General features: G+C 36.9%; 1 pseudogene; it reads right to left on the bottom strand.

The window, feature by feature from the left end:
• Positions 1–276: 276 nt before the first annotated feature.
• Positions 277–1,194, bottom strand: LOC101441831 (olfactory receptor 6C75-like; annotated as a pseudogene).
• Positions 1,195–9,010: the final 7,816 nt, after the last annotated feature.

The raw sequence follows: 9,010 nt of genomic DNA, 5'->3' as shown, positions 1-9,010 counted from the left end.
TTTCATAATCTTCCTTTCCTTGATTTGAGAAACAGTAGAGATTATTGGTTTACCTAATATTTAGATATACAAGTGAGAAAGCAAGCATTTTACATGTACTTAAAATAGTTAAGACTTGGTTTTTAGGCAAATTAGAAAATAGAGGTGTTCTTATATAAATAGGTCTGGCTAAAGGAGTGACATGAGATATTTATAAAATATTTATATAGAGAAGAGCAGAGAGTTTTTGACTCAGCTTTACCTTCAAGGATATGTTTTTTTCAATAAGCACATCCATTATTTTGAAGAAATTGCCATCCTCTGCACCATGTTCTTGAAGGCTTGCTTTACTTGCTGATTCCTTAGCGTATATATGAAAGGATTCAAAAGGGGGGCCACTGAGGTATTGAGCACAGCTACTCCTTTACTTAAAGAGACTCTTTCCCTTGCAGAAGGTTTAATGTACACAAAGATGCAGCTGCCGTAAGAGAGGGAGACAACTATCATGTGCGAGGAACAAGTGGAAAAGGCTTTTTTCCTTTGACTGGTGGAAGGAATCCGCAGAATGGTCTGGATGATATAGGCATAAGAGAGAATAATCAGCGTCACCACAGCTAAAAAAAAATGCCATGAGTTCTAGAAATCTCGTGTTTGTGCAAGAAAGCTGCAGAATTGGAGAAGAGTCACAGATAAAATGATCAATTATATTGGAGGCACAGAAATCCAACTGCAGCAACAGGATTACTGGTGGGAAGATGATCAGGAATCCTGCCAGCCAGGAGCTAAGGACAAGCAGAGCGCAGACCCTGCTGCTCATGATGGTCGTGTAATGAAGGGGCTTACAGATAGCCACGTAGCGGTCATAGGACATGGCGGACAGAAGGTAAAACTCTGTCACCCCCAGGAAAATGAAAAAAATAGCTGAGTCACACAGCCGTTGTAAGAAATGGTTCTGTCCCCTGTCACAATGGTGACAAGGAATCTAGGAATGCAGGCAGAAGTGAATGATATTTCTAGGAATGAGAAGTTCAGAAGGAAGAAATACATGGGAGTCTGGAGGTTAGGATCTGAGAAGGTGAGGGTGATGATGATGAGGTTCCCAGCCACGCTTAGCATGTAGGTAAGAAGAAGAAATGTAAAAAGTACAACCTGCCAATTTGGGTCATTTGTTAATCCCAGAAGAATAAACTCAGTTACTGATACATTATTTCTCATTATTCCTTTTCTTTCTTATGGTATATACTTGTGTTTTGTTGTTGTTGTTGTAGGTGAAGAAATAAGAAAGTTCTCACTTAAATAAACAATTTAAAAGACAAAAACAAAAAAATAAAAAAAATTGTTGCCTTTTAGTTTTAAATAAAAATGACTTACTACTACATGGAAACAAAATGCATTACATAAACTCTATTTTTTAACCTTACATCCCAAATTAATTATTCTTGTATTTCTTCATAGTTTCTCATGTATTTCAGCATAATCTCTGTGTTGAGTGTTTCAATATATTCCCTGAATAAAAGAGAGGAAAGAAAGAGATTAATATCTGTGAGATGAAAACTTTATTGTAAAATTTTGTGAATTTACTCCCCAATATACCTCAGTAATCAATACTTTTTGAATTTTTTTTTTGCTTTCCTCTACATGTTTTCACTTTTCTATTTTGAATTAGCATTTATTTTCCTTCACCACATTTAAACTTTAATATTGATAGAGAAAACACAGTTGTCCATTTGGTAGAGAGATTTGCATAGACAATGGGAAACAGATGTTTAATGGCTAGAAGGTGTTTCTTCCCTATGTTCCTTTATAAGACATTCTAATTTTAGAATAATATTCTGTTTTAATGGTCTTTTGTAAGTCTGTAAGTGTGCTGTTCTTGAATATATTTTATTTACCACCTACATATAAGAGTCTTTTCTCTGATATGTGAAGTGGTATTTTTATTTAAGACCTAATTTTATTTTTGTATTGCAATGTTTTTACTAATTCTATTTCTAAAAAAATATACTAATTGTCAATAATAATAACCAATCTTTTCTTGAGGGGTGACGAAACAACAAAATTATGATGAGGCAAAAATTATTGTGGTTTCTTTTTTGCCCCTGACATTTTCGCTGTTATAAAGGATTTGCATACTTCGTTATTCAAGTTTAAAGTTATTTCTCATAAAAGACTTAGATGTGCTGTAACCTAAGGTCATTATGTAAAATACTTAAAACATCCAGATAGCTTTCCTGAGTCTGTAATCTCATTTTGTCTCCATACTTCAGAGGATTCATAGCTTACAAAATGGAATATTTTCTAATGATTTACCAGTTGACTTATTATGTGACCCAAATTACCCAGAAATTTTTGCTTACAAAATTCCTGGAAAGGAGATATTGCCACTTACCATGATTTAGTCTCTCTGTGGTCATAAGATATGCAGCTTTTTGTCTTTTGCCATTATATGATCCTTGATAATCCTCACTGTGTAAAATAAACATTGTGCAAAACTTAATGCATAATTTATATCTGCTCAGTGTTAAAATACATTAAGCAAATTGTTTTGAAACTTGTACAAAAATGATTCCATGGTTTCCTCATACCAGTAATATTACAAATGATTATTAAGAGATATCTAGACAAACACAGAAAATCATGTAGTCAAAAAAATCACAAAGTGTTCATTCCATTAAGAGCAAGATTGTTGATCTAAACTATTGAAATGTATTAGTTTATTTTTCCTTTCATTTATTTATTTTATAATTGTATAGTATAACTGAATTTATATGAACACAATTGAGATTATTTCTATAAATCATACACTATTAAAATCAAAATTACATTTCTAAAAAATCAACACTTTTATGGTAAAGGTGTACTTACTTTCATGGTAAAGATGACTGGCTTAGCCCAAGCTCATCTCTAATGGCTCTTTTAATTTATTAAAACTAAAAGTTTGAGGACTTTTCAAAAGTCCATGTATCCTGTTCTCCTCCTGCCATCTTATATTTGTAAGTAAATATCCAATATATTGACAATAAAGAACATGTTCATGAGCTCCTCTACAATGCTCACAAGAAGGAGCTATATCAACCTATTTCCATATATCCAACCAAATTTCTCTAAGAACAGTTGGTTCTTCAATATTCCAACTATTTCCACTCAAGGAAGTATTATGATTCTTGAAATGAAGTAAAGTAGGTGAAAATAGCAAGCTAATGTAATGCCTTTCCAAGTGTGAGGAACAACATATGATTTTCTGTGCAGTAGTAATTTTATTCAGGCTAGCCTTACTTTTACATGCTCAGGGGGATTAGCTGATGGAATAGACAAAGAAGACACAGTGGAGATTGGTGTTCTCAAAACACAAGGGCTGAACAATGTTCCAAATTAGCACACACAATTTAAACTTAGTAATAGTGAAATCAGAGCAGAAGCTATAGAAAACTTCTTACAACATCTTATAACTTCAAAAGGAAAGGAAACATAAAATTGGAGTAAGAGAGGTTGGCAGTCACTAAGTGGCAACAGACCATGCTGTGAACAAGTAGGTTTTACTTTCATCTTAGGGAAAACATGAACATTTCATTACAATGTTCTACGTGTGGGCTCAGGTGTAGATGAAAATACGTCTTAATAAATGTGAGATTTGTCTTTAAATTTCTACATATTTATACTCACTGACAACAGAAAACATGATCGTAATCAAACTAGAATCCCTATAATTTATTCGATTATTATATTTTGAAGTTTATTATGTGTTAGGCTCAATCTTAGGTTCTGAGAACACAGTGACAATAGAGTTTTTCCAATGCTTTTCACATTTTCTGGAAGAATGTTAAAAGGCTCTTTTTTTGTGTGTAAAATATTAGGGTACCTTTTCCATATCCAATGGAAACATTTTTTCCTGTACATATCATGTTCTTACACCTTTGAGCTAAAAGAAGATCAATAATATGCATTTTACACTCTTTATTTTGAGACATATTTAGTTGCTATTTAACCCATGAGCCACATAAGACACGTGCATACCTCAAATTAGGTGGAAATTGGGATTTCTATCCACTTCTTGAAAAATGGTATTAAGTTATTTCTAATTATTTTGGGAGACACAAAGTCAGTCAATGTAAAAGGCTAAACTATACATATTGTACACTGAATATACCTTTGAAGCATAACAGTTATTTTAATGTCAATTACATCATATTCATCAATGGTCAAAGTCAAGAATTTCAGTAACGTGTCATAAATTTTCTCAAGTTTAATTAAAAATGTTGTCATAATGAAACTATGGGCAAGCCAAAACAATTTTTGTGGGGATGCCTGTTCCTGTGACCTTTTCTTCTGGGCTTAAGTGCAGGTCATATAACCTGAGCATGCACAGAAAACACACCTTTGTCCTTTCAATGAACTTTGAGACACCAGGAACATAAATCACGGACCTCAGAACCAAGGTTACCAGGATGAAGAAACATCAGAGGCAAAAATTGTGTGGGGTCATTCAAAAAGGAAAATCTGGTTCACAAGCATATTTCTACCATAAATGAACAGTTTTATAAACAATCAGACTGTGCCATCCCGAATCCCTGGCACTGTCCTCAACTCCCTTTGTTTCCATCTGTGACAGTTTGAATTTGGTGAATCCAAAAAAGATTATGTTTTTTAACTAATCCATTGTAGTGAATGTGAGATTGTTTGATTGCATTATATTTAGTGAAGCAACTTTGATTGGAACACTTTTGATTGGACTGCATCAATGAGGCATGATACAGGTTGAGTTTTTGCCTTCTTGATGACTGATATAAACAGAAACACAGAGAGAGAGAAACACACAGAAAAGGGAGTTGCCTTTTTCACCCAGTTATGTGAGGTGAGGATCTCCAGTAGCTGAAGCTGAAGCACGACTCACCCAACAGGCTGGGCCCATGGAGCAGATCAGGTCTGAGGAAAGCCATATGCCAGATAGCCCAGAGCTAAAGTGAGGAAGAAAGCTTGAGACTGAGAGAGGGGCCCAAAAAGAGACAAGCCTTACACCTGGTTGCACATGGCTGGGCTCCATGAATTGGTAGATTCAGGAGGGGAAGGCAGGGAGCTTGGCAGAGATTGGCTGTCATTGTGCTTCACCATGTGGAAGGAAACTAGGATCACCAGTAGCTTAATTTGGTAAGAAAATATCTCTGATGGTGCTTTGATTTGGAAATTTCACAGCCTCAGAATTGTAAGCTGTTACCCCCAAATACAATTCCCATTACAAAAGCTAACCCATTTATGGTACTTTTCATTGGCAGCCCTTTGGCAAACTAGGACATCATCCTATAAGCCTCCCATAGTTCTTGGTTGGGGAGATAGTTAAGATTGCTTCCTGTCTCCTTTACAACTGACCTCACAGTGAAAAACCTCCTTCTTTTCCCCAAATCCTGATGTAATGCATTAGATTCTGTGTGCATTGGGCAATGAACTCATTGTTCAATAACAATTGGGAGACCTAGATGGAACTGTGAGGTCTCAGAACTGCCTGCCCAAGGTACTGCAGCCCTGGGGGGAGGGGATGAGGGAGAGGAGTTATCAGTGTCCCCCATCCTGCCTACCCTAAGTGGCCACCTGCCTACCCTAAGTGGCCACTGGACACTAGAGTCTAGATTATTGTGGTGCTGATGCAAAATACCAGAAATCTGTTAGGTTTTATAAAGGGTGTTTATTTGGGGTAGAAGCTTATAGTCATATGGCCCTAAAGAGTTCAACTCAAGGTACCATAAAGATACTTTCTCACCCTGAGTCTTTTGCCACATGTTGTCATAAGACAGCAGGTCATATCTGTGAGAGTTCAGTCTTCCTCCTTTACCCAAAATTCCATGGTCCTGGCTTCTTCCAATATCAGCTATAGGCTGGGATAAGTCTTGCTGGGGCTCATTTCTATCCAGGCTCAGCTGCTCTGCTCTCTCCAAAAGGCAGCTGTAAACTATCAGGTAAACGGCTCCTCTCTCTTCCCAGAGCCTCTGCCATGTCTAATGGAGCATTCTCTCTTTCCTCACATATCTGCTTCTCTGTGTGCTTACTTCCTAATATCCAGAATCAAACTTTTACTTTTTCCTCTACCATGTCATGTCTATGTCCTCCTGACATGGCCTAATCAAAGCCTTATTCATCCTTTTTTCAAGTAAAAGTGAAACCTCTGAATGCAGTCCATTCTAATATTTTCAGAAAAAAGTCAAGTTTACAAACATAATCAGATATCTACATTTGAAATTCATAAAATAATACCAAACTGCTACACATGGCCTGGCCCCAAGATAAACTTGGACTAGGCAACAACTGGCCTGAAATTAACCTATAAACTAAATCCTATCCTACAATTAAATTTATATTGTAAAAGAGAAGAGAAATGCAATGAAAACCTATGTGTTCAATCTTTTATGTCTTTGTATCAGAATAAGAATTTACAGAAAAATTACAAAATTATGGCTTAAAATAGATTTGTCTTTCTGCCTGTGATGGTTAGGCCAATGTGTCAACTCAGCCAGGTAATTATGCCCAGTACTTTGGCCAAGATAGCACTGGGCTAATTGCAATACAAGGACATTTATGGACTTTAGACATCAGTAAGTTTACTGCATAGATGGTTGATTTCATCGATGATCAGGGAGATTGCCCTCAGCAATGAATCACATTTTATAGAATCAATTGGATGCCTTAAAGGGGGAAGTGATTTTAGCATTCAGAGAGAATTCCCCAGCTTTCCTTTGAACATCCAACATCTCCCAGAAACACATGAAAGACATTCTTTGGAGCTCCTGGTTTTGTACTCTACCTGTGGAATCTTGACTTGTGCATCCCATGGTCACATGAAAAAAATTTACAAAGTTTCATACTATTTACAGATATCTCCTTTTGATTCTGTTTCCCTAGAAAACCTTTACTAATGCACTGTGTTTCTGTATTTTTATGCCAGACTCAGGGATAAATATTTTTAATTGAAACTGTAAACTTTTCATTTATGTCTCTTTAATGTATATTTTACCTCCAGATGGTAATAAAAAATCAACATATAAAAAAATTCTTAAAAGAGCTCTATTCAAATTGCTTAAAGATAAATAAGTGCATATATATGTAAATTAAACTCCTAAAATCCCAGAAATTAAAGAAACTGAACTTAGTTTCAAAGTAAAAAGTTTAAAATTCCAATTAAATTTTACCTTAAAAAATTGAGAAATTAATGTCCTTCCAAGCTAAAATGGCAGCTAAATAAGCCCCAATAAATCCCCTAGTCACCAAGATTCAAAACAATCATCCTTATAATTACTGTTAATAACCTGTACATTATAAACAAAACTTCTTAAAATTTCTCAAAAATACCTCAAGACCTTAATGTTCCTTACCCTCTTAGAAAGCAATGTGTCTTCCATTGTAGCTGCTAGGGCTGCTCTGGGAAATGGCAGAGACTTTTCCAATTGTCTAAGTCAAATCTTTAGGTGAAATAAATGTGATAATGGAAACAATTAGAAATGAGAACATACGGGCTCTAGCATATAATAAAGTGACTTTATCATTCTTAAATATCACCTTCCTCATTTGAAACACTTGAAATCAGATTCAACAAGTCAGGATAAGGAAGTAAGTTCCAAACATATTCATGTCCTTTCCATCAAAAAGTAAAAATTTTATTCCACCTTTTTTTGAATACTATTCCAACCCATTTAGCTGCATTCTTTGTTTCATCTATCCCTGCACCCAGGACCTCGTCTTAGAATGTGGCCAAATTCAAGGCATTTTAACTTTCTCTCTCCCAAGACTGAATTCATCATTAAATAAATTTATTTTTACCTTGCAGGATATTGTAAAAATTAGATTCTTAATTTTTCTTTGCTAGTTCAACCTTTATATGTCTTGTTTAAAATAAAGCTAAATAAATTAAGTCCCTGACTTAGAATAAACTAACCTGTTAAGGCAGCTATGGGGAAAGGGCTAGGTGGAGGAAGATGTGAGAAGTATAAGTTTATTTTGAAGTACTTTCTTCTGGGTCTGGGAATTGGGGTTGATGGGCACAAAGGAAGTGTTTTGGAATAAGACTTGTTTTGGGTTTGTGCTATGAAGTGGATTCCTTGGTTGCTGTGGAGTTCTGAAGAAATTGCCCAATTTAAAATTATATTTTTTCTAATAATACCTTTGAAAAAACAACCTGAGTGGATTACAGCAAGATGGCAGCAGAGTAAGGAGCTCCTAGAGTCTGCTCCTGCTACAGGACAGTTAGTAAATACCCAGAACTCTTCGGCACTAGCTGAAACATCTGTTTGGGAGCTTCAGGAGGCCAGGAGGGCATCCTTCAATATCCTTGAAGGAATGGAAGAAGGAGGCTGCCCATCTACAGAGAAGATTTGTAAGTAGAGCACTCCATGCCAAGGAGGCAGGTGCCCATCCTGCACTGGAGGCACAAGCCATCTCGGGAGCTGTTCTGTGGCTGGAATTGAAAGCTTCACTTCCCCAAAATGGGGGAGGAAGAGAGGATTGGGCACCAACTTCAGCTACAGAGGAGTAAATTCAGCAGTTAAATTATAATCCTGAGAACAGCTACAGTTTGAGCCTGTCCAAGCCAGAAAGAGGCCAGGAACTGCCATCTTAACTCCATGCCTGGCACGAGGGGAAATGGGGCCAACTGAAATCCCAGTGCTCGTGGGGACTGGCTTCTTTCCATCCAGGTCAGATCACAAGTCTAGCCTAAGACCCAGTGCCACCTCCAAATGAGAGGAAGCTGCAGGGACTGCACCAGCCTCTCCAGGAAATCGCCAGCCAAGCCGGGGGCCAGTGACTGTCCTACTCTGGTGGTGCAAGTCATCCCAGGTGCTATTCTGTGACTGGATTTGGAAGCTCCATTTCCCAAAAACAGGGGATGAAGAGACGGTTGGCTGTGATTTCAGCTACTGATTGGTAGACTTGGATGGCTAAGGAATAACCCCAGGAACAGCTGGGGTGTGAATTTGTCCAAATCAGAAAAAGGCTGGTGGCTGACATTTTGACTCCACCCCCAGCCTGAGGGGAAGCCGGGCTGACCAAA

This window comes from Dasypus novemcinctus, chromosome 12 (genome assembly GCF_030445035.2).
Source record: "Dasypus novemcinctus isolate mDasNov1 chromosome 12, mDasNov1.1.hap2, whole genome shotgun sequence".
Taxonomy (NCBI): Eukaryota; Metazoa; Chordata; class Mammalia; order Cingulata; family Dasypodidae; genus Dasypus; species Dasypus novemcinctus.
This window is presented reverse-complemented; position numbering and strand designations above follow the sequence as displayed.